The sequence below is a fragment of the Polypterus senegalus genome, chromosome 11, assembly GCF_016835505.1.
Source record: "Polypterus senegalus isolate Bchr_013 chromosome 11, ASM1683550v1, whole genome shotgun sequence".
Taxonomy (NCBI): Eukaryota; Metazoa; Chordata; class Cladistia; order Polypteriformes; family Polypteridae; genus Polypterus; species Polypterus senegalus.
The window spans coordinates 108,469,063-108,497,025 of NC_053164.1; the positions used below are offsets into that span (position 1 = coordinate 108,469,063).

At 37.0% G+C, this 27,963-nt stretch overlaps 1 protein-coding gene across 1 annotated transcript in view; it reads right to left on the bottom strand.

Moving 5' to 3' along the window:
* Positions 1-25,159, bottom strand: part of large1 (LARGE xylosyl- and glucuronyltransferase 1) — a 481,706-nt gene extending 456,547 nt beyond the window's left edge. The window contains exon 1 of the mRNA XM_039769462.1: positions 23,719-25,159. The gene's annotated coding sequence lies outside the window, so the exon portion shown is untranslated. The remainder of the gene's footprint in view (positions 1-23,718) is intronic.
* Positions 25,160-27,963: the final 2,804 nt, after the last annotated feature.

Here is a 27,963-nt window from a genome sequence, read left to right on the forward strand (position 1 = left end):
TAGACTAAATATCAATAATATTACTAAAGTAGCCTTTTTCCATCATGTCCAAATCTCAAGACTGCACCCTTCTCTTTTTGATATTGCAAGTGCTCTTGTCACTTTGCAACTTGATTATTGCAATACAGTTTTATGTAGTTTCTCAGTTTGAAGCCAAAGCAGATGTCAATATGTGAAAAATTCATAGCAAGAATGAGCACACATTTAAAACCTTGGGAGCACATTGCTCACACACTTCAAAAATTTAATTGGATACCTGTCTTTTTTCATATTCAATATAAACATCTCTTACTTTTTAAGATCATTCATTGCCTAGCCCAACCTTATTTGTTTTATTTAATAAGTCTATATACTCCATCACACTCACTCCATTTTGCTGAATCTATGCTGTTAAAAGTTCCACTGTTCAGACAGAGTACTATGGGTGACAGAGCTTTTAGGGTAGCGGGCCCACAGATGTGGAATGTCCCAACTCTGGGCATTCATACTTGTACTACACTTGTTTTTATATCTAAAAACATATCTTTTTAAAATTGCTTTTTTTTTTTTTAGTTTCCTAAATTATATATAATAACTAGGATTATTTGGTTTTTTATTACTTTTTGTATTTTTTGATGTACAGTGTCCTTGGGCATTTTGAAAGGCACTTTTAAATAAAAATTATTAAAACTGTTCAGCATCCATTGTAACAAGCCAGTTTCTTTTATCAGTAATTACAATGGAACATAACTTTTATATTTCTGATTTTCCTTTTATTATTATGATGGATTTAAAATTGCAGTTTAGCCTAGTCGGGGCAAGCAATGCTCATTTATCTAACTCAGCTAATACACAGATTTAATGCACACTTGGCTACTGACTTGACGTACATTGCTTATAATTAAAAAACATTATCTACATACACAATATACTGGATATATGTATTTAAGTCACTTCTATTTCATTTTACTTCCATGAAAAGGGAAGTTTGGTGAGGGGGTCACAACTGTACTATCAATTTAAGCTCACTTACTGATGGTATAAATATTCACAACATCGAAAAAGCCGATTTTAGAATTCTGTAAAATAAAAAAGTGTTTATGTTTTAAAATTACAATTTTCATCAGAAAATTATGCTTCTGGTTGACTACAAATCAGCAAAGGTAAAACATTTTTGAACCACTGATTTCTCAGATATCTGCCCTGAACACCAAGACCTATTTACAAGTATAGTTTAAAAAAAAAATTGAACTCTTTTCTTCAAACAAAATGACATCATGTTTTCCTTGTTGCAGGCTCCAAGGTTTCTGGTTCAGTACTTATCCTCATATTGTTCAAAAACAGTTTAATGTATGTCCAATGATAACTGGTGTCCAAATTGTTTAAATTTAACTAGGACTATTGCAGCTTGTGCTATTTAGTCAAGGGACCATGCAGACACAACATTTAAATACACATGTATGCACACAAAAGCGCATGCACATGCACTTACACTCTAAAAAATATGTATAAGTGAAAATAACTGACAGGTCATTTACCCTAAAACAAATGCTGGACGATGAAGAGAAACAAATGAACACATTCACACACCCACACCCCTGGATCTGTAATGGTCAATGTGCACAGTGGCATTAAGTCACCCATGTACCAATCTGTCGATCAATGCAGCTTGTTTACTTAACTTGACTCCATGTGTTTAGTTTCAAATTAAAATGTATTTAAGCGGATTATCTGATTCACCATCAAGTTTATTTTACCCTACATTTATTTTGTGACTGTACAGTAATATAGAATCAAGTACATCACTATCAGTTATAATCTATTGTAAAATATTCTGTTGAGTTAGTCCTGAAGTATCACTAGTGTAATTTAGTGGAAATACTGTATTGACCATTCCATATGTATTTTTCATTTTAGCTTGGGGGATACCGAAAAAGAAAGATTAGTTTTGTCATGTCTGTCATTTTTGAACCAATTATTCCAACCAGTAGCACTGAAGTAGTTTGCAAGTAAAAGATACACACACATATATTACAGTCATGCTCATAAGTTTACAAACCCTGGCAGAATTTGTGAAATATTGGCCATTGTTTGTAAAATATACAGTAAGTAATCAGGGATTTAATTAGGGAGTCCTTTGGAGTGATGAGACTAAAACTGAACTTTATGGTCACAACCATAAATGCTTTGTTTGGAGAGGATGCAACAGGGCTCATGACAAAAAGTTCACCATCCCTACTGTGAAGCATGGAGGTGGGATGAATAAGCTACAGATAACTTAGTGACAGTTTATGGAAAGATGAATACACCATTTTATCAGAAAATAATCAAGGACAACTTGCATTCATCAGTCTGGACGCTGTCAATGGGACTCACTTGAATCTTCCAACATGACAATGATCCAAAACAAGGCCAAATTGACCATTCAGTGCATACAGCAGAAAAAAGTGAAGGAGCTAGAGAGGCCATCATGGTCTCCTGACCTCAATTTTATTTCATTTCATGTGCCAAGTGTTGGAATGAAAAATGCAAAACATTTTATTACTTTGTGCATTACAAAATACAATAGATGGTGCAGTACAAACATTAACTCTGAGGTCAACATTGATTACTTAAGATTTCAAACTGCCTTAGAGAGCTAGCATAGCTAGTAAATAAATAATAATAATAATAATAATACATTTAAATTGCTTGGCAGAAGCTAAAGGAAACCCATTTGCAGAAATTAATTACATCTATATTCCTCCAAAAAGATGCAGAGGGCAAAAAAGTTCCATTAAAATTCCAAAAAGCCCAAGTGCATCCCCCTCCACCAAACAATGCATTTGTGTTGAAGAGACACACTTTAAAGTCATTCTTATTGGATTTGCTTGGAAGTTAATTTTTTGTGAGAAGTACAAATAAAACATGAATTGCCATATTATTCACATTTATAATACTGAAAAGCATACTGCTTTATGAAGTGTCTTATGATAGTATGTTCTGCAAAAGGTGCTATATAAAATAAAGTTTGACTTCTGAAATGCTGCTTAAAGTAGGGAGAATGAAATAAAACCTCCGGAGGGCACTTAGATGGTGACACAAATCACACAGCTCACTTGGTACTAAATACGTGTGGCTCCACATTCATGCCTTTCAAAGAATTGCCTTTTAAATGTTGAAGATTAAGTTTAGCCTTTGATGATGATTTACAATGCAGACATAGTTTGCCACCATAACAAAAATGAAAACAAAAAACAAAGCATGTACTAAGATACAACAGGTAAAATGGGGAAATGTAAAAAATGCACAGTGCTGTCATGCATTCAGGAGAATTTATCTGTCCAACAAGTGTCTCTTCACTAGCAGTGAGCTGCAATCCAATACAACATATGACAAATTGCAGGAACATCTGATAATAGAAACATAAAAAAAATAAGCTAAAGTAATTTACTTAATTATTTTTACCACATGTCTTGACAAAGTTGAGAGAATAGAATGGGAAATGTAAAGGACATCTCTGAACGCAAACCATACGTCACAGTACACCACTTAAATTGGTGGAAAATTATTTATGAAGTAACATGGAAGAGACAGAGAAGCACATGGGTGAGAGATGAAATCAGTCCCACATAGCCCTCCACTGAAATCCCATCCTTTTTTAATCAGACACCCCTTCACAAATTGTAAACATCCCACAAATGTTTAACCAATTATGTGAATAATGGATAAAATTGTGGTGTTGTACTTGGTACCCCAAGCACCATTAGTACCATTTTAAGATAATGAATTTCACTCCCAGCTCTATGGTCTATGTCTGTGCTTCCTACTTTAGCATAGGTTTTCTTCTAGATGCTGTAGTTTCCTTCAGCTGCTTAAAGATGTGTAAATTAGGTCAACTCATGATTCAAAATTGTCTTAATATGACAGAGTGGGAGTCTGTGCCTTATGCGTACCCTATCATGGACCAGAGGCGTGTCTCCTGTAGTTTTAGTTCCTGCTTTGTGTTCACTGTTGTTGGGATGTCCCTGTGACCGTAAAATCTAATTAAATGGATCCAGTGAATAAACTGATAGGTAAATGTTAAATTATCCTTTAAATATTTGAGGACAAGATTAGTCAAAAAATACCTATCCCTTGTGAAAAGTGTAGAGGGCATGCCAGCCACCCAACCTGACATAGACAGATAGCACACTGATAAAAAGCACACTTTTTTATTTTTCTTCACCTCGTGGGAAACACTTTCCTTGTTTCCCACAGGCACAACGCAGTCTCAAGCACAAAGCACAAACACAATACTTTTTCCTTCTTTTTATTATTCTACTTCACTCCTCCTCGACAAGCTTTGTCTCCCTCCTCTCAACTCTAGCTCTCTGAGTAGTGTCTGCTGGACCCTTTTATAACGCCCCTGGAAGTGCTCGAGGTGCTTGATGATGTATTTCTGGCAGCAGTTCCAATGTGGCGGAAGAACCACCCACAAGGGCTCAGCAGTTGCTGCAGCACCCCCTGGCACTGCACACGGAACCCAACTGGGATGCACCAAAATCCAATTCCCATGGAGCCCTGTGGCAGTCCTAAACACACTACTGCAACTCAGTAGGGCTGTCATCTAGTGCTCCGGAGGAGGTAATGCTCTAGCCACACTTGCTCCCCTGGTCCTCCCAGCATGGAGGTGTCCCAGCCGGACACGGGCCCTGGCCGTCCACCACACCCTAAAGTTTAAAGAAAGAAAGAGAGAAAAGAAAAAAAAAACAAAAAACACAAAAATATAAACTTTATCAATTCTGAATACTTCATTTGAAACTGATTTTTTGGGTAATTATTAGTTCGTTCCTCTGCTCCACTTAAATTCCCACTGAAAATACCTTGCTGGTCCTTGCTGGAAGTTCACCTTATACAGGATGACACATAAAAACAGGAACTTTTGAAAAACCCAATAAAAACAGAAGAAATCCAACAAAAAAATTTTATTGACAGTATTTGAACCACTACAACTTGCCTTTTAAGAGACAGTAATCCAAATTATCAATGTCTGAAAATTACTTCCTGTAGATGGCGTCCTCCTGTACGTATGCATTCTTCCAATCTGCTGTTGAGGTTCCCCATTGATTGCTGCTGGGATACCACGGATTTCATCTTGAATTCTTTCACATTCAGTGTCCTTGGCCGAGTCGTGTAGACCCGACTCTTAAGGTAGCCCCACAAGAAAAAAATCACAAACGGACAAATCCGGTGATCTTGAGGGCCAGGGAATGTCACCGAATCTTGAGATGACACAGTTACCGAACAATTCTCGCACAGCTGCCATCGATTGCCTTGCAATTGATTACTAAATTACTAAATGGCGAGATTGTTTACAGCTCAAGGTCCCTGTTCCGCAGTGCTGCCAACTGTACATGGCTGCCACTACATATTTCAAAAGTTCCCGTTTTTCTGGGTCACCCTGTATATAGAAAAAAAACATGACTTCCTTTTTGATGGCAAAAAGGAAGACTTCAGGGTATCTTTGGGCACTTCATGTATACTCACCATTTACAGTATGAAGTAAGTAATAAACAGATAAGATAAAGTAAGCCTACAGAATAGGGTTGTAAACAATAATCATGTCAAAAATCTAGAAAATCCAAACCTACATACTTTTGATTATCTTTAATGTATAATAAGTATCCCTTTATTTATTAGATGTTTAATGCTTATGAATAAAACCAAAAATATCGTGCTTTTCCATCACCTTGCAATACCTCCAAATTTTCTTATGCTGTAAGCTCACATATATTGGGTACTTTGGGTTCACGATCCCAATGAATTTCACCTTAAAAAAAACAGGTGATGAGTGGGGTGGGCGTTGATTTGAATTTAGTTTTATCAAGTTTGACTGGTTTGTATGGAATGTTACTTGCTTTTAATAAATTCAATAAAATGTTAAAACAAAATAAAAAAAAAAATTCATATTTAACTATTGGCATGTATTTTTCAAATAATTCATATCAAACTACTGAACAAATGCGTGTGTTAGTCATACTAGAAAATACACCAAAAGAAAAAGGGACAGAAATAGAAGACTAATTAACAAGCATAAACATCATCTAATAGGTCCTGCTACAGTTATACATCTGCAAAAGTTTTTTTTTTTAATGTAAAAAAAAATAATCACAATAGTGATTAAAACCAAACCACTTCAGCACAATGTACGCAACCTAAATGAACAGCTATCTAAATTTTCATTTATCAAAAAAATAAATAAAAAAAAACAAAAAACAAAAAGGTAGATTCCAACTGGACAAAAAACTCAAAGCCTTACAAAGCTGACAAATATTTGAAAGATGGTTTGCACTTGATGGTCCATTGTGCAAGGCTTTAATAAAAAGCAATGTCCTTTCAATAAATAATCGCCTCAGAAGCTCTCAAAATCATATTGACCGCTAAACTAGAATGTACAATCTGGAGAAAGGGGAAAACAAAATATTTTGACACGGATCAGTATATCCTACTTTCATCTCTTAATTGTGTTTGGGGATTTGAAAAAAGCTGTAAGCCGTTCAAATAAAACTCTTAACATCAAACTAGTACATGTGATAAATAGCACAAAGTAACAGTGTGACACTTCGTTTTCCAGGTGATTAATGTGCCAGCTTACAGATTTTTCCTCTGCTGCACTTTCCACTTACTGTAATTGCACATCTAGAAATTACACAAACCTTGTTAAATGCACAATCAAGCAAAGCCTACTACAGCCTATAAAATTAAACTCGATTCAAGTAAACAGGTTTGCAAGCCTTTTTGACATTTTTAGTCCCACCGAACCAGTTTAAAATTTCCTACAACTATATTTATTTGAAAAGTTTAAAAAAAGTTGATAGTATCTTTAAAAACTAGCAACGTAACTTAAAAGTGCAGGCCTCGCAACCATTTACAGTTCAGGATTCTAGATTTTACAAAGCACAGCAGAACTGACTCAGTGCGAACAACAGAAAACATGCCACAGTTGTGTAGACCCCTCCTTCTGTCATTTAGATGCCTTTTGAGTGTTTGTGTTCTATTATCAATTAGTACAGTTAACTTTTTTTCCATTTGATCAGCATACAGTGGGCAAGTATTCATTACATATGTTCCTAATAAGGTCCAACCATCCAAGAATACCTCAGAGACATTAAAACAACCATTTCAATTTATTTTAAGATTTTAAAAATGGCATTTACTGTACATTTACATATTGGTCATAACACATCCTGCTGTTTGTGGAAAGCTGACTATAATAATGGACATGCCACACAGCAAACTAAATGCAAAATAAGGTTAAGTAAATGAAAAAACAAACTGTATTCTTACACACTTTATATAAATGCAACTTGTTTACTTGTATGCTTGTTGTATACAGTATATTTATGAATGCATACATAACTCCTTATTTTAATTAAAATTTTAAGAAGAAAATACTCTTACAGTATATGTAAACATTCGGTTGTTCAAAGATGCTGTAGACCAAGTAACATATGCTTGCCCAAGTGTAAAAACTGGTAATGATAAATAAATATCAAAAGTTTCTCAAGTTTGTTAAGCAGTAGAAATGGAGTAAACAGTTCTTGTGCTTGCACACCAAAATGAAATGTGAAAATGAATCAAGTAATATGTTATAAACTCACATATCTGCATCAGCTTTAAATCAGTATTTTTTACAAGGGGTTGTCGAAATTGGAGTTTCTACTGTATGTTTATTACTATCTACATATTCCTTGTATTAATTTCCTCATGTTGCACACTGAATTAATTTCTGCATTTTTTATACTATATGCTTTCAAAAGTAGTGAAATCTAAAGTGTCATCTGTAAACTGTTAAATACATACTGTACACATTGTACTATACTTTAAATTATACATGTAGAATTATCCATAGAAGGGGTTCATTAATTTGAATGAGAAATATAAAAAGTGAGTATGTTACATTTAAAGATGATGTTTGTAATCCAGACTTTGAAATGCGGACTGAATTTATCCACATTATTAAATGCAAAGGTGTTGCATTATCCGAATGATGCTTATTTTTAAACTTGGCAACAGAAAAGATTCACTGTTATCAATACAATAAAGATGAGTCATTAGGTAGCCATCCATCCATTATCCAACCTGCTATATCGTAACACAGGATTACGAGGGTCTGCTGGAGCCAATCCCTGACAAACTCAAACAGGCAACTTTAGAAATTTGTTCCATCCAATGGAATGTTCCATGTGAAAGGGTGGACCTGCTGTAGTCAAATGTTATTTCCTTTAAATGTACAACTGAATAGGTCTGGCCATATTACTGTCACCTACAAGTCTGACATTGACAGCAGCTTTCCAGTACCCAAGCCAGAAGTTCTTGGGCCTCATGTATAAACGGTGCATACGCACAAAAATATTGCGCACATCTGCTTCCATACTCACTTCAATATGTATGAAAACTAAACTTTAAGTAAAGTCATGCACATTTTCACAGCAGCCTCACACCACACGTATGCAGTTTTCGGTTTGCAAACACGAAGCATCCCGCATCAAAGAAGTGCTACAATTTCTGTGTCATTTCCCTTACTTTTTTAGATTTGCATCCATGACACAGGATTTATCAAATACAAATTTGTAAATAATATGCAATTAATTTCAGTATAATGGTACACAGAATGGCCAAACTATTCCAACTACCATAGCTAATTTAGCATTTTTAGAAGACATTACAAATGGAACAATTAGAAGAGAGCGTGTATGATGATGACTGGCTTCTAAGTCAATTTTGATTTCCAAGAGCTATCCTCTTGGAGCTGTGTGTTGAACTGGCACCAGCTTTACAATGGCAGACTTTGAGCAATTGTGCTCTACCTGCTCCTTTGCAAGTTCTGGCCACCCTCGGATTTTAAGCCATATGAGCTTTTCAACATGAACTTGCTGACCGATCTGGTATTTCACAATCCTCACCGAGTCGAGCCAAGCCAGCTGTATGGGATGGCATTATCTCCTTGACATTCGGATATACAAGATTTCCTTACACTGTGGTTGAGCTGGAAAACATCAAAGTGCAATTCTCAGCAGCATCTGGTTTTCCCAAATGTAATCGGAGCGATCAACTGCACACACATTGCTATTGCAATGACACAGGACAAGTTACATCATCCAAGGATGATTGAACAAAAGAATGAGCTGGCATTACATAATCTATAGCAGGAGAACCTAAAAAATGGCAGTTACGCACAGTCGCAGGTGAGGCAAAAGGTCAGTAGTCCTTTTAAGGACAGCGAGTCATCCTAAAGAGCCATGTAAAGAGCAGAGAATCAATTCATTGTGGCACTCAGTGCCAATGCTACACTATAAAGGTGCCTTCAGACAATTAATTTGTTTATGTACAATACACAGAAAGTGTATTACATTGTGCAAGCATGTGGCGTGCTGCACAATGTGGCACACAATCGTAGTTTGCCCATACCTGAAGGGATGCGGAGTGATGCACCTGAGCCACCAAAAGATCAGCCAAATCTAACAACATTACTCCTTTGTTTGAATGTAATTAGCAGAATGTAAAAACAGGCAATCAGATGCAGCATTTACTTTAACCAATTAATTATATGGTCAGTTTCGCAGAGTACAGCTCTTATATTCCTTAGTTCATTGATCACATCTCTTACAGCATCCACTATTGCATTTTGTGACTCCAGAACACAGTCCATCAGCACACAGCCAGATGGTCGCGCAGCAGTTTCCGAGGCAGAAGTGTGTGCGCAGCCAGTGCCCAAAGATGTGCAGCACCAACACCACCTGGAATCGCATCATCAGCATGGTGGTCAGAGTTTGTAATATTGTCTGAAATAGAATAAACAAACAGTGGGCTGCAACTCACCTTTTCACATTGACTGCAATATGTGACCACTTCTTTTTTATTTCAGGCACTGTGTGACTTTCTGAACTTGAACTTTCAAGGTGTATCCACCACGCTGTTTCACTCCATTAATTTCCATTTTGTTGCTTATATCACTGCTTGGGCCAACAAATAGTATGTTTATCCTTGCACTTTACATTTGCTGAAATCTTTTTTTCCCCTGTGGTTTTGTCATTGTCATTTAACAAAACACTGAATGGAATATTTACATTGATTTGCATATTAAAATATGTCAAATTAAGGGAGGAGTCAGGGTGGGGTTATAGGCACACGCATGTGCGTTAAAACTCTCATTGATCGGGATTTATAAAGGCAAAGTGCATTCATTTGCTTACACGCACCTTTATGCATTTGTCCACTTGGAATCATTTTTTTTGTGCATATGAACATTTCCACTTTTGTTCATATGCTGTTTTAGTGTGAATTCTATGCACTAAACAACGTCCCTCTGTTTATTATATTTATATTTTTTTCCTCTATTGAGCTTCTGTCAATTTTTTATTTCCCCTTAGGAACAAATAAAGTACAGTACACCCCCAAAATTTACGGAGGTTATGTTCCTAGAGCACCCCCGAATTGTGAAAAACCGCAAATTTTGGATGTGGTTAAAAAAAATGCCTATTTTTATAGTTTAAACCCTAAAAATGCCAGGAAAACACTTTAATTTCAAACTCAGCAATTACATTACCAAAAAAAAAAAAAAAGAATGTAAAAGGTAAACCCGTATACTGCACAGTATTGTACTGCTATGTCTCCCGCAGTGCTATAATGTAAAATACAGATGTTACCAATATATCTACAGTACTGTAATTCATGCAAGCACGTTTTCGTCGCCAGAAGCCTTAGAAGGTGCAGGGCCTTTCGGCGGCATCTTGGGGCTTTAACTCTTAAACTGCCACATACTTAGGGGTTATTGCATCCCTGGATGCCAAATACTTTTTTTCTGCACTTTAAGCAAACGTCACAATTCACAAAGAAAAAAGTTAAATTTTAATGGAACACTTTTTTCATGCAAAGAGCATCACAATTACTGCAACACTGATCATTTTACAAACTGCTAATGAACTATAAAAACTATTTTAAAAACTACTGGAACAATATATACAAGGTGTAACTGACACCATGGATGAAATCACCGAGCCAACTGCTCTTGAACTGGCTGCATGCAAGCACACAGAGGTAAGCGCTGATGCTGGCAGGATATAATGCAGCGGCTCAATCCCAGAGACAGTCAGGCTGCAGTGCTGCAGGGTGTCATGCTTGGGTCACAGAATTGCACAGAATCACAGGAGATTGTAGAGACAGTAACTTTATTCAAACAAACATGTCTCTTTCAGAAGTAAAACAAGCTCAGTATGAAGTTAGTTATCAATTAAAAGAATAGGCAAACAACATAGGGGAGCACAACGGGACCGGAACCCGCAAAAGGAGCAGAGGATGTCTGTGGGAGGAGAGAGAAACAAAGCAATAAGCCAAAAAGGACACGTGCTGTTCAGGCTTTTAAGTATGCGTAGCGTCGCGCGAGAAACATATCCTGCTATACAGCAGCCGCAAGTAAGGGAGCAATGTGAAGGTCTATCAGTGTTTTTTAAGAGGGTTTTTTTGAAAAACATTCAGCGGAGGATGTATCACAGGCAATCAGCAGCAAGGAGAAATGAATAACGCTGTAGCGTCCAGTGCCGCTAAGATTCACACCATCGAGAAGACGGCGATTTATTTATTTTTATGGTGGAGATTCCAGGGAAGCACCCAGCCTTGGCCGGACCTGCAAGCACTCACCAACAGAGACAAAAACAAAGCAAACCGGTAATCAAACAGCAAATAAAGAATGTAATGAAAACAAATGAAATAAATGAAAACAATGATACCACCCTCTTTCGCCTTACAGCAATTACACATTAAATACAACAAAGCACAAATAAAACACACAGAGTAAATCATGAAAAAAAGGCAATGGATGAAATGTAATAATGAAAATAGAGAGTCCAGAGATCCGCACGTTGAATGGGAATGTAAACAAAGTCCTACCGCTAGTTCCAGAAATGGTGAAGACGAGGGTTCAGGAGCGCTCCTTTCTTTGCAGGATGGCCATGAATCCACTTACAGTCCTCATGTACACATGCAGACAGCAGACAATCCAGACGCATGAAATGATCCAGGACAAAACGAATAAGTACAGGTAACCAAACAGAAGGCAGGCAGACAGAAACTTGTAACACAAATTACAAAAACTTTTTTTTTGCTTTTAGTCACCAGCCCCCTTTTTAAAAGCCACGCTGATTGACCACTTCTTAAGGCAATTCAATATGTAGATCAATTTGATATTTTATACAAACTCATTAATTTGGTTATATTGCATTTGAGCGGTATTACTTTAATACTCGTAGTTTCTGTTATTTTTGTGATGAAATTTAAACTTTTTTTCTATATTGAGGTTGCCCTTTTGAAGCCCCCTGATATTTACTATGCGGTGAGGCATTTGTACTTCATCAACATTAATTATTTCCAGAGACATAATTTTGTCTATTTTTCCAGCGCATCGCGCACAAAAGCAAGGGAACGATGGTAGCACCAGAACTCTGCTCACATCATGTCGCTTGCACGCAAGCTGCAAGTAGTAAGTCTGTGATAAGCGGAATACCGCTACACTTTCCACTCACAGACCGGAAGGACAATCCCGACTGCTTTTATATAGTAGGAAAGAAGAAGAAGATATTGCACAGTCTGGAGTAGAAAAATCATCTTTTATCTGGAAAAACGAAACTACAAATCCCATCATGCATTGCAAAATGGACGGGGCATGTGTGAAACTTCGCGCCTGCGTAGCACTCACGGGATGGAAGGACAATCCCAACCGCTTTAATATAGAAGGATGCACTTATGCAAGGGCAGTAGCCAATGAACATTACAATCAACTCTGTAAGACCTGAAGTAGCAGTTCATCTTCCTGTATGTTTTGGCAATGACAGCTTTCAAGTCCTTTAAAACTTGCATTGCCTGGGATGTTAATGAAATTAGAAGACATCAAAAGATAAATGTATAGATGGATTTTCTAAATATTTTTTGATTTGATATATATTAATTATTCCCAAGAAGAAACTGTCTTTTTGCATGACCTTTGGAGGTCTGAGCACAGTGTCAGCCATTGTATAGTGCCCCTGCAGCAATTTTCAAGTTAAGGGCTTTGCTCACAGGTGCTACGGAGTAGGATCCTTTCTGGCAGTAAGCAGGGATTTGAACATGCAATCCTCTAAATACCAGCACAGAATGTAAAGTTATTTCACAAACCAACTTTTTTCATAAAGGTTAGAGGAAAGCCATATTTGTTATAGCGGTTTTAAAATAGTTAAGTACTAAGAACAAAAAAAGGAATGAGGTGAGAAATGATTTCAAAGACTAAATTTCAATACAGCAGTTAGACAAATTTAACACATAACATTAACAAACTGAAAATATCACAAACACTCTGTTTGTATTACTGTTAACCTTTAGGACTCCCCCCAAAAAGGACCTCTAACAGTTTCACCCAATATGAAAATCAATTCTGCAGATAATTACTCAATAAAACTTGGGTTGCCTTAAAACACAACTTTCCAAATTACAGGTGCAAAATAAAGAAAAAAAACTGTGAAATTACACTAGATAGCATAGTATTTTTTCGTAATTGTTTGCAATAGGTAGTTAAACAGTAGTCAGTATTGCTGTCTTACATGCTAGAAACCCATTTTGATTCCCAACTGGGAGACTCTTTAATATGGAGCTTTAAGCTTTACTCTGCTGGCAATGATTTTCCCACATAATCCCAAAACATGTGGTTGGACTGATAGAGGACTTTAAATTGGCCTATAGTGTATTTGTGCACTAGTAAACCCAGCAGTGGTTTAGATCCTAGATTATACCTTTTCTTTCCAGAATATGCTCCTGCCTCAAGTCATGATACTAGAAAAAACAGGTTGAGAAAATGAGTGAAGGAATGTCATAGTATGCCAAACCAACCTTACTTCACTTAGGAATAATTAATAACATTTCTTCAGAAAAGGGAGCCTTACAGATGAAGTTTTACATCTCTCGATTTATATCCTCAAGATAAATATTCAAGCTTGAAATTTCTACACCTACAAATTAAATAAAAACTCTGTTTCTCGCCTTTTCAACAAATTTCTTCTATGTACAAAGCAATTTGTTTGCCATGCTGCATTAGTTTCTTCTTGGAGTGTTTTTGATCTTTCCTTGAAAGGAGGTTCCTCATTGTTGAAAAGCATTTGCCTAAGATGTTACTTATAAAGTGCTTAAAAAAAAAAAAAAAAAAAAAAACCCTGTGTGTCTGCTTTTTGAGGATAAACACTCCAAAACTGTAATAAGCATTAATGTCATGTTTTACTTTTGAATGGATATTTTGTAGTCTGTCTTTCAGCTATTAAAAGCATACGTTTGAAACTGCACAAAGCATTGCTAAGCTTGATTATGCGGTAATCTTCTTTTTTCAGAGAGTAAGAAAATACTGCAAATTTAAAATGGCAAAATGTATTACATTTTGCCCCAAATACGTTGTTAGTCAAACTTTGTAGAAATATAAAAACATGGATATTAACTTAAAAAGGCAGTAAAACTATAGTTATCATAAAATTAAAAAAAAAAAAAAAAACTACAAAAAGTACTATCTAGGTTTTTAGAGATTTTACCTTGATTCATTTATTTCTTACTTGCACAGACAGGAGTGGTTCTTCTTAATCTAGAGGCATACTAAGCTTTAACATTTCTTTTAGCCTGCCCTGCTACCCCAGTACCCTTTGTCCCTCAGTGACCCTGAAAAAGCCAAATCTCCATGACAGCTACCCATTACCTTTAAGGTGGAATACAGTTTCATTCCTCTAAATCAAGGATATTGCGAGTTACTATAGCCACTAAATGTGACAGTACAGGCCACCTACCTACTCAGTTTTAATTGGCCAATCTTGCCAAGGCTCAACTCCTAAGTACACACTGCTGACACCTGTCAGCCAAGATATCTGTGGCCTTTTTGCAGACCTTCACGGCCTCTCAAGCATTCCCAGAATCTGCTGGGTCATCCTTCCCCAAGAGAATTTGCATATTAATGTTCTCAGAGTCCCTTTTCTCCCTTACTATTCTAATTTCTCTACACTTTTCTTGTCTGGGTTACTCTATATCACAGTATATGTCACCACACTATAGCTCCCATTTTCTCCACAATTAAAATATAATTATATAAGCTCTCTCTCTCCCCTTTTTTAGAGTAACGTTTACACTCTGGTGGTGATCTTTCCTAAAGACAGCTATCAAAGTAAAAAAAATAACACAAGTACTAACATTTATTTAATAACACCATATTTGTATGCACTTGGAATCATAGTCAACAACAACTTTTCTAAACATCCATCTATCCATTTTCTAAAACCAGTTTTTCAGTGAGGAACTGGAGACTATTCCGAACAATGTCTTCCAGGAAATTGAGCAGTGATAGAAGCACCAAAGAACACTAATATGGGTGCTGGAGAATTATGCAAAACTGCGAAGACTTCAGCTTGGTTGACCTCAAGTATTTTATCTCAGGAGCATTTTTAAAGGTACCTATTAGAAGACATAGTGACACTATTGATGAGGATATGCAGATATCTAGTGGTGATCATTAAACAGCTAAACCTTGGGTCTATTGCATAAATCCTACTATTGCTGTCCTGGTTTGTTTTACTTCATAATAAACTCAACAAAATAAGTATTACAGTGATCCCTCGCTATATCGCACTTCGACTTTCGCGGCTTCACACCATTGCGGATTTTAAATGTAAGCATATCTAAATATATATCACGGATTTTTCGCTGGTTCGCGGATTTCTGCGGATAATGGGTCTTTTAATTTATGGTACATGCTTCCTCAGTTTGCCCAGTTGATTTCGTGCAAGGGACGCTATTGGCGGATGGCTTAGAAGCTACCCAATCAGAGCATGTATTACGTATTAACTAAAACTCCTCAATGATATACGATATGCTTCCCGCGCGGTGCTTGATTGTTTGCTTTTCTCTGTCTCTCTCACTCTCTCCGACATTCTCTGCGCCTTACAGAGGGGATGTGAGCAGAGGGGCGGTTTGCCTAGAGGATACGGATGCTCCTCTAAAAAATGCCGCTTTATCGCGGTGCTTCGCCATACTTAAAAGCCCAAAAGTACATATTGATTTTTTGATTGTTTGCTTTTCTCTCGCTCTGGTCCTGACACGCATTCCTTTGAAGAGAAGATATATTTGCATTCTTTTAATTGTGAGAAAGAACTGTCATCTCTCTCTTGTCATGGAGCACAGTTTAAACTTTTGACTAAAGGGTGTTATTTCATGTCTAGAGGGCTCTAATAATGTTAACAGTGTGGGAGAGTTTATAAGGGCTAAAAATATATAAAAATAACCATACAAACATATGGTTTCTACTTCATGGATTTTCATCTATCGCGGGGAGTTCTGGAACGCAACCCCCGTGATCGAGGAGGGATTACTGTATAATCTACTACATAATAAAACACTAAAGGGTATGTGTGTGTCTGGTTCCTTTAAGCAATTTGTTTAGTCAGTGTAGCATTGGTCATGAAATTGAAAGAAGAAATGCAAATGAAAGACACATGCAGAGAAGTTGAGGTGTAGAAGACACACCAAAGACAGGAAGAATAAAAGCAGACAAAGGAGAGCACGGAACCTTGAAATGATAGACTCCAAGAAGCTGGCTTTATGACAACACAATTGATAGAGGAAGCGCCAATCAACAGAGGTTCACACACACACACACACACACACACACACACACACAAGGTTACCAAGGAAAGACACTGAAGGTACATGTAGAACAAGAGACAAGTATTTTTAAATATATTCCATTACTGTCTTCAACAGGTAACAAGGATAGTGCACTTTTAAATACTGGGGTATTAAAAAATACACAAAAATCACAATATGGATGAAGATACATAGATAGGGTCATCTAGGGTGCGTGTGATGTAAATTCAGGATGCACAGACTCTCACGTCTTAACGACCGCATGCCTCCAAAATTTTGTTATTGCGTGGCCCTTTACATTTCTTGGCTAGACAAAAAAACATGGGCTCATCCAAAGAACACTTGTGTGAACTGATTTGTCGCTACCCGTACAGATACAATGGAACAAATAAAAGCATACAGAGATAACCAAATGTGTACAAATTCATAACAAGATAATCGTTTAGATTGTGGGAAAAGATGAAGGTTTGTGCAGGCAGAAATGGAAATATCTCCGAGACTGATATATAAAGGCAAAGGAAAAACTTCAAGGGAAAAGTGTGGGGGCTCTGCAATTTTTGAACAACAACCACCCCTCCTGACATTTGCACTTGTTCAGATGATTCTCTCCAAATAATGCCTTACACACATCTTAATCTCCTTCCTTCTTATAATCCATGCCTTCTATACTTAAAAAAAAATTAAATAATAATAATAAGATGCACAGCATATAACTAATCTTCACCAAGTACTCTGTCACTGACAGGTCCTTCTAAGCAATTCCCTCTGCCTGCAGAAAGACTCATTTCCCATTGCTATTTTTCAAATTTCTCTGTGGCGGTCATGATGATGCTGTCATGATAGGTAAATCCCTTTTCTTGTTAGATTACTGGTTATATCTTTACATAATCTTTTGCTCTTTTACGTTTATCACTCCTTCAGTTGCTTCTTCTCAACTTTTTAATTTCATACTCTTCCAAGACGGCATTTTATATATTGTTAATATGCTTTGCCAGCCCTTAAACCTACACTATTGCATCACTGTTTTCCCCAATTATTTTTTAACATGTCAAAAAAATGACTATACAATTAAGGAAATAACAGCTAGCCTATTGGCTTATTGCCTGAACATCAATGAAGTGTACCCAATTCTTGTTAACTATATTAAAGTAGGAAGCTCAGTAAATATGAATTTCGTACTATAATAGTATTTTGTTTTTTGTACATTATAGCTCATTATATAATGAGAATAAAAGGACAGAAAAAACTATGAAATGGGTTAATGTATATTGACAGCCTATTTTAAATTGGTCTGTTTAAAGAGCATAACTAAATCACAATATTATTTTCAATCCTATACTATGCCATTTTTTACTTTCATTTATATTATCGTGCTTGGCTGCCATAGAGGAAATGGTATAGACACAATGTACTAGGCAGGTTTTTCAAATGAGCTGAACCCACGTCACTGGATCCATCGGGGTGCAGACTCAATGTGGGGTCAAGAGCACTACACTGCAAGTACACATTCAACACATCACAACCAGAAAGGCTTTTAACACCCTCTATTGATAGTTATGATATGGTAGGATGGCTGAAGTATAAACCATAAGCACAGAATTTCTGCATGAATGGTTTGGAAAAACAAAACAAAAAAATCACTCCCATGACATCAGTATTGCATACTTCAAAATTTTTACATACACAATTTTCACAGACGTTTGTGGTTGCGCAGTCACCTCATGTCCATGTGGATTCCATTCACCTGGGACTTCAGTTTCTCTCCCACACCCCAAACTCGAACTTTAAACTCGAAGTTTAATCAACTGCACCACTGTCATGATGATGATGGTATAGGCCGAGTGACCCATGTATTTTAAATACAGCCATTAAGTTCATGTAGCACATCATACCTTCTATCATTTATTATTATACATTTGTCTGACATTTTTATTGAAGTTGAGTGACATGCAAAGGGTCATATAAGGATCCTGTGATGAGAACAGAGTCAGCAACTTCATGGTCTAAGATCCAGTGCTATGTCCTTGAAATGACACCACACCACAATGTCTGCCTTCTCAAGTAACATCATATACTGTAGTATAAATAAAAAAACAATACAGTTACTATACATTTTGAGCCCTGAAATAAAACAAGAACTCACCTCACTATACTAAATACAATGGCTACTCATTATATAATAAAAACGACTTTCATAAGAAGGTACAAAAATGCCCTAAAATAAATTAACATAAAATTCCTGAAAAATTAAAAAAAAAAAAAAGCAGATGTGAATTGTCTACTTGCCACAACACAAACTAGCCAACGCACTCTTTGCAAACTGTGACTTCTTTGTTCTGACTTTTTTTTATGAAGAGGGGCTAGGAATGTTGACACAAAGCAAACCAAGACCTCCTGGTGGATTAACAACATGCCTGTGATAAGTGCATGAAGACTGGACACCGTAGTAATTTGTGTTGCTCTTACAAGTTAACACCTGGGCTGGGATGCCTTCAAAGTGAAATTTGCACTCTCTTTCTGTGTGCCTATGCAATTGTATAATGGGTTCTGATTTGTTTAAGCTGTCTGAAATTACAGTAAAGTGTCAAATTCATAATTTTTTAAACACACTTCTTAACTATACAGCCACAGGAAAAAAACATAAGAGCTCATTTCAGTAGCACCAGTAACAAAGCTGGAAGTGCATGAGAGACGACTTTTAGAATATTTATTGGTGCAGCGATACACCTTGTTATGAACGGGTTTAGGATGAGAATTTGCCTTGTAATTATTTGTTTGTCTGTCAAAATTAATTGATTTAGAATATAATAAAAAAGGTTTATACACCTTTTTTCTTACCTTGAACCCAATGTTGCTCTGATAAGTTTCACCACTTCGCAATAGCAAAACAGCATTAAGCAAAAAACTGTGTGAAACCTGCTTTATTCTTTTCAGTGTCATTGTATGAGTGGCAACATTAAAAGAGTGATATTTTGTTCACCTAAAAATGAAAATATATTCTTATCATTTTACACATTTTACTATGTGAACACACCATTTGACTTTTACAGTAGGCACATCTGAGCAGAGAAATACTCCATGGAAAGCATTTTTCATGGAACATTTATTAGTCTAAGAGGTCATGTCACTCAAAGTAATTAAAAAGAAGCCAAATACCTCACAAGTAAAATTATAAAGTAAAATAAAATCAAAAAAATTAACCATTTAACTTTAATGAAGTAATTAAATGAGAATTATCTCAGCATCTAAAAACATTATCTGGCCTGTGCATATTAATCAGGACTACAAATATCCTACTAACCCTTATACTAGACCCTCAATTGCCCCCAGGATCCTATAATTGAAGAAAGCATCTTCTGAAAAATTGATGGATGGATAAATGGATGCTCTTGTGAAATCCAGTATAATGCTTTGGACCATCTCTAAAAGCCAGCCATGCAGTTATATACAACATAATGACCATCTGAAACATGTACTTTTTTAAACTTGGATATGAATGGCCAGATTTGTGTGGAGCTGGAAACATTTCTTGAACCGATCAATAAATCCACAGACTGACAGATGCTCAATATCAAAACCCAAGCTGTTCTGTGACTCATCAACACCTCTCCAAGTCAAACAAACTTTTATTGAATTAAACATATCATCCAATATACTGCTTCATGCCACCTCTGGAAGTCAAGCACACAATTAAAACTTCCAAGATGATATGCACTTGTTCCACTATCCAAAGGACACCATTATTATCATGCGGTTTACTTCTTTTGTTTGCAGCAACAAAGAGGAGTATGAGCTGCACTTCAATTACAAATACTTAATAAACTCCATTACTCAACAGTGCCAAGCACCACTCGAAATAATTTAAAGTCTGCCACCGAGTGCAAATGTCTGTCAACAGAATTTTTACAAAATGTGTCCAATAGTCAACCTTCAGTAAATAATGCACAAGAGATTAAAAATAAAGCTAATTAAACTATTTTCCCATCCACTGATAACTACAAAGACTAGAGGTCTAATTTACGACCACATACAGTACTATTGACTGAGGATATAAAATAAAAGTCTGGAGCTTTTAAAACTCATTGAGATGGGTTTGAATTCAACCTATTTTGTCAAGAATTATAATAAATACATCTTAAAAAGTTATTTTAAGCAGTCCGAGAGTAATTTATACAGGGATACCTTACAAATGCTCTGCAGCCAATAAGACATGTAATGGCCTCATCTACCTAGAAAACAATGTTTTATGCAGAGCAACATCCCTTTCCTTCATGGGTAAACGATAGCAGATGCATGGTACTCTGCGACAAGCAAAACATGCGTGAGCCCCAGGCAGTCTATTTTAAGATCCTATTTTGCTTTGTTAAATTGTGCGGTCCCTTAATGGCGAATAATCAATCTCTTAAAGTGCTGGATGTGCTTGAAAGGGTATCTAATCACTTTACATTAATGTGCATCATCACTGTATTAAGCATCAAGCTTGAAAATCCATGCTCTAAAGAAGCTGGGAGCTGCTTTCTTAGCACAACTATTTGCTAGCAAACAAACCGCATAAGATGACTTGATAGATAGATAGATAGATAGATAGATAGATAGATAGATAGATAGATAGATAGATAGATAGATAGATAGATAGATAGATAGATAGATAGATAGATAGATGTAAAAGAAAATAATTTTTCCAAAAGATTTAATTTTTCGATGTCAACATTTTCTCCTTTGAATATACATTCACAAATAAAAACATTCTAAACTCCTCCATATCTCTTAATTGTAAAAATGCATTCATTAGAATACATCATTTCAAAAAGTAAATGTATGTTAATTCAAATAATATGCAAAAATATTAACTGATTTGCTTCTGTGAAATATTTCATTCCCATGTCATATTATTATGAGAGACTTAAAACTGGATCAATCACAACCCTGTGACAAATTTTCTTTTTCCATTGTGCAACTAGTGTACTGTAACTCACGTTAATGAGAGAACTGCAGAGTCAGTGAGCAATGCAAAAACAATCATTATTAATGTTATGTGCTCAGTTGTTCATTAATTGTAGAAAATAAAAGCACTTCACCTTATTGGTGTTTAAAAGTTAACAAGTTAATGTATTTTTAAATAATGCACTAAGCTTTAAACATTAATTTCTCACGACTGAATAAACCCAACAATAGCTCACATGAACAACCGAGGTTCAGAGTTTCAGTTGATAGGCAATCAATATGTGCGAGATCAACAATTGTAAGCTTTATTGTTTATATGAAACACAGGGGATATTCCCAACACATACCTTTGCTTTGCTGGTGCGTTTGGAGGCTGCAGATTCCAAAACACCAAAACCTCTCGTAAACTGCTAACAAATGGCAAAAATTCTCAAATGCAGAAAACTATATACAGTATGATCTGCTATTTAGTTTGTTCGTCGAAAAGCATACACAAGACTACCCACTCACAACAGGTCTGATGCACATTCATTTTGTATATGTTCTGTAAATTATTATTCTAACCAGTATATAATCACTTTGATATAACACACTGTGGGTGTTCAGAGTAATTAAACTATTTACTTGTTAGTTTAATGTGAACAGAATTTTTACACAGTTGAAAAAAAAAAAAAGCAATAACTTCACACACACAAAAAAAAATTTGCTTTATCTGAATCTGTGGGTATTATAAGTACAGTAGATATATAATGAGCAACTAATTAAAAAAAAACACCCTTATGTTGTTGAACATTAGCAAACCAGCAAATGATCTGGCTTTTACATTAATGCATTAAAAATTTTAAAGTGATCACCTGACTATTCTGCTTGTTGAAAGATAGTATTTGATTATGTCTGAAGGATAGATAGATACACACTCGAACTTAGGAAATCCATGTTTGTATATAAGCTTCTTTTGATGGGCTTGCTTTCCTAGCATGAGTCGGTCGCTGATGCTGCTGGGGGGTGCACTATAGTCGAATGATCGAATATATATGCATATACGCAATACATTAACAAAACATTATACTCTAGCTATACAGCGCAGACAAGCATATTAGCAAAGACAGACGATCTTGTCATCAAGATAGGTATATTTTAGTATAAGTCAATAGCATTAAAGATTTGTCTGCAAACTTTTCCGGGTTCATTTTTCTAATGTATACCCTAAACTTTTTCCATTCACTATGAAACATTTTGCGATGTTCATTTCGACTACACAATCGCAATGCGGATCATATCTTTGCCGAATTATGGCATTAAACAGTTAAAAAAAAACTTTTACGCCTAAGTGTCACTTAGCCTTCGCGACTGAACTTTGGCCTCAACACCTGGCGCCCTGAATAAGTCCGTAAATATACGTAGCTCCTGGTGTTACACCCAAAAATACGCAGACATGTGGGGAAGTAGTTCTCGGACAGAAATACGCACTAGTAACTGATGAGGTCGCCGTTAAATATTTCATTCTCTTCTCCCAATATGCTACCGTATTTTTCTAAACAATCTTAAGTAAAGGACACCTTCTACAGCAAGAATGGAACAATCTGCCAGGCCAGGTGTTAAGATGAGATATAGTTCATTTATAGTGTGTCAATAAGTCCTTCAGTTTTTACCGAATAGCTACACAGAGGCTATTTATCCGAAACTAAACTCTTCTCTTCGCTAATGACTCACCCTAGAATTAACTGTTAATGTGTCTAAAACCTCAAACGTTACGGCACTGTTAGAACGACAGCTGTTTGTTCTTAAGAAAACTTTTTGTTTACACGATTACCATTTTGCTTTGGTATAGTTGATACTCAAATTATTGTACCTTACAATGTAGGTAATGTTAAACACGAATACTTCAAAGCCTTGAAACAGCTGTCTGCATGTCTTAAAAAAAGGAAAACACAGCTACTTGTGCCTATCCCACACCTACCAGTGCACTGACATTTATATAGGTCTGTTATGTCTTGTAAAAAGAATAGTGTCCTAATGTTAAACAAAATGCGTTTGTTTAGAAACTATAGGCCAACAGGTTAGTTGCTTTCAGTCGACCCCCCCATCTCTTCAGCTGGCCGGAACAAGCAGCTGCCCTACAAAGCCCCTCCTTACCTGTAACGGGAAGTGTCCGATCTGCGTTCAAGGTGGTGGGGGTGGAAGGTGGAGTGTTGCGGCACCTTAACTTAAAGCACTCGGTCGACAGAGCTGTCGCAGGAATCGTCCCGATCACCAAAAATAAATAAATAAAATGACATAAAATCAGAATCTTCCACAGCCGCCGATTTAAGTACACTATTCTAAAGAAATACAAACATTGTTTTCGTTTCTCTTCTCTGATTGTGTTGAATATCCGAAGCAGTCCTCGGCTTTTTACCTCCTCTAATCACTGCTAGGCTGGGCGAACCTAAAACACAGACCAATCACAACAAGGCTGGAATGTGAAAGGAAGCATGAATAAAGTTGTGCCCTCGGGCACTAGGGCAGCGCTGAAGACTGTCAGGTGAAAGCAGCCCACATTTACCCATAAAAAATGAAGTCTATAGTTTTGCGTTTTGTATGAAGATCCCCGTCTATTCAAACTTTACATAACATTTGAGGTGTCAGGTGGGCTCGCTTTTGCACCGTGCATCCGAGGGTAAAGGCACACACCGATGGGATGATAGGAAGTGCGCTCACGTGCACGCCGGTTTGCCTTTATCTTGACATCTTCTTAAACCTCGCCAAAGTGGCACAGCAACACACCCGGTTCCGAGGTGCAGAGAACGGATTCGTTCACAAGTTCCCTTGCTGCAGCCCCGTCCTGCACAATGCGTGAAGCGGTGTGAATGGCATCCTCCTTTCCCGAATCTCCTTATATTTTGTCAGCGGTTCCAGTCATCGGTCAGTCTCGGATGAAAGAGGTCAGTTCTTGCTGGCCCCGGCGCTCTTCTCGTTCTTCGGGGCGATGCGGCCGCCCTTACTGTTCGCAGTTAAAACACAATTGAATATCCCGGTTCCCGAATTAGTTCCGAACACAGCTTTGCCTTGTTTTAATGAAGCAAATGTTCATACGAAAGACGAACTAACACCAGCCCCTTCTTTACCTCTCTCCGCTTGCTCGCTCTTTCCTTTGTAGACTGGAACATAAGCTCCGGGGCCTGGCGATGCAACACAGTGTATTATTATTATTCCCAATAATTATAATCATCATCAGTTTTTTGAAATTGCTGAAAAGGATGCCGCAGCCGAATTCTTTGCGATTTGTCTTATGATCGTCCTCTTACTGCCTGCTTGATTATGCGCACCAAAGGGGTTTCAACGGGCGCCGCTACCATTAAGCTCTGAGCAGCTGTGAACTTCAGTTTCCAGCGAAAAGGCCTTCCCACTCACAAGTCACAAGCCCCCCTTTGCTTTTTTCTCTTCTTGCTAAGCAGAATACCTCCCACAGCTCGGCACCGATCGCCTGTTCCGGGCTGCAGTGATCGAGCCTCTCACGGCGCTCTCGCAGCAGCGAGTTCGCAGACGTCCTCCTCGCTATCCTGCCTCCACCGAGCCTTGACAAGTAGGAAACGTCCAATCGACGGCGGCGACAGCTGCAGAACATAGCCCCCCTTCGCATTCTCCCAATCCAAATCCCTCCAGCCGGCGCTAAAATGCGGAGCCGGGATTGGGATTCTGTAAGAAGCACGCGACTCCGCACAGAAACGCGAGCGCTAATAATAATAACGATCATCGTCACTACTGTCATTATTAAAAGATAAACGAGAACGAGCAGAGTGGGAAGACACACATCCCGGCGCAAGGTTGAGGACTTGCGGCGGCAACAGTGCAAATCTTACTAACTTTACACCATCGCCATTAGGATTTTGATTTTCTTTTCTTTTTAGGACAATGGCTTTAAAGTATTTACCATATATTTCAAGTAAAAGATTTGCAAAGTCAAATGATGGCTCGCAAAATGACACCATTAAGAATATAGTATTTTTTTTTAACTACTGGGTTGATGTCAAAGGCAGTATGGCAGTAAGAAGATTAAACGTTTAAACATTTTTCTGCATCGTCCGGCACATTCCTGTTTTCTTCATTAAACATCTTATGAAGTGTGTTGTGAAAACCGGATTGGTAAAATGCATGCAGCTAGACTGGCTGGTGGACGTGAATTGTCAAATCCTAGAAATCAGGTGGTGGGAGCAGCTGGAAATGATAAAAAAGCCAACGTACTACTGTAGTGCTACTTGTGCCTTCTTGACACTTTGGTACATAAGATGTTTTAGTTCTGGTCTGGTAGTGTTAATGTCACATTGACCTAAGTGGATTCAGGAAAAGAATGAAATTTCTAAGGATTGGCAAACAGCACATGCATATGTGTAACCTTTATAATACACAATTTATTATTTTGTGATGGATGGGGATGGCACAGATCTTATGGCTCAAAATCCTGTATTCACATTTAAGCCATTATTATACTAGCTGTGCTAGCTGGGTTGAAATGTAAGTAATCAACACAGACCACAGTGTCAACATTTATAGTGCACCATTCAATGCATACGTATGTCTCTATGATATGTCATTTGGTATGGGATTCAGTGTTAATGTTTGTGATTCGTCATCTATTGGAATGCCAAGTGCAATGCATTTTGTTACTACAAATGTTTGTTATATGCAATCTTTTGGAATGACAAAAACATTGTAACTGGACAACATATGGACACTTACCTTTTTATTAAGGTGGATGAGGAGCACTGCATCGCAGGATGCGCTTACACACTAACCCAAAATTACACATACAATGCTAATTTAAAATCACTAATTAATGCTGACATTTTAAATATGAGGAAAGAAAGCTGGTGAAAACTGACTTCATAAAGATAAGGCTGGACAGGGGTTCAAACCAACCTGGAGCTGTGAGCTCTAACCATGAAGTTAGTGTGTGAGTCTGCCCAACACTGAACTTAAGTGTCTTATGTAAACTTTGGTTTGGTACATTTTGTTGTTTTTTTTTTTTTTTAAGTTTTTCTTTTCTAACACAAATGTGTTGCACCTTGGAGAATGAGCAGTCATCATTAAATCTACATACTTAGTTGAAACCCCAGTGAGTTCAATGGTTGGATTTTAAGTAAAAAGAATGTTTTTGTTTACCACAAATACTAAGCATTCAGTTTTGTGTCTTTGTGCTTTTTCATTTGAAGATTTTCACTTTCATAAAAGCTGGGAGCAGGTGAAAATTTGTCCAGACTAGATTTGTACTTTTTTGTTATAACCATCTCTATAATCATGTCAAATTTTAATCACAATGAAATTGTTTTAAAAACAAGTTACAATAGTATGGTAGTACATATAGTATCTTTTGTTTTGTTTTTATCTCAGGCATTTAATTTACGTGCACTAATTGTAAAATGTATTTTACTATACCAGCGACTGAACCTGCTGCATTGAGTCATGTTGATGATGTCACAAACATGCACAGAAGAATGACTGCAGCTTCATATGGCTACAGAAATGTTAGTTTAACTCGGTAGCTTATCTGGGAACCTTTTGATTATAGGATCACTCCCAGGAGAGCATGAAAATAGGGCAAGAGTGCCAGAGGTTTCAGTAATGGGATGGTCTTTCACTATAGATACTGAATTTAAGGAAATGAGAATGCACAATGACTGGTGCGGTAGAGGGGGTTAGTAAAGCTAATTCAGAGCTCAATATGTCTGTGTGTTAAACTTTGGGCCCTGGCACACACAGAGCAAGATATCCAAATTCTTCTGGTGTCTGCTTGTGATTTCCTTGTGTATCCCAGAGGTGTGCATATCAGATGAAGTGGCAAGTCTATATCAGGCTCATGTGATTGTGTGGGTGTGAATGTGCTTTGTACTGGTTTTGTACCCTTTCCAGGATTGTTTGTTCTTGCCAAGACATATCAGCTACCCTGCAACCATGAACTGAATAAATGTGTTTCATAACTGATGGATGGAAAACATAACAGAGTTAAGGAGTAAACTGATTGCACTCAGCAATGCAGTAACATCTCAACTAGGAGTGAACCTAGAATAGCTTGCCTGGATATGGAAATATTCCTTCAGTTAAGCAGGCTGGTCAAAGTGATTGACTTCTCTGCAGTTGAGTTGGAAACTGTATGGCCATAGGTTCAATTTCAGGACAGCACTGACTATTGTCAGGTTGTGAATAAAGCTGCTGTAGTACTTTACCTCATGATCAATAATACCTCTGTACATTTTTTTCTACAATACATAATAAATAAAAGGTAAACACAGATTTCATAAGTAATAGATACATTTCCAGAGAGAAAGAGACTGACTGGTTTTGTGAGTGATCTAATTATATCTTAGAATATGGTGTGAACCAAGATTGAGTGACAGCCATTTA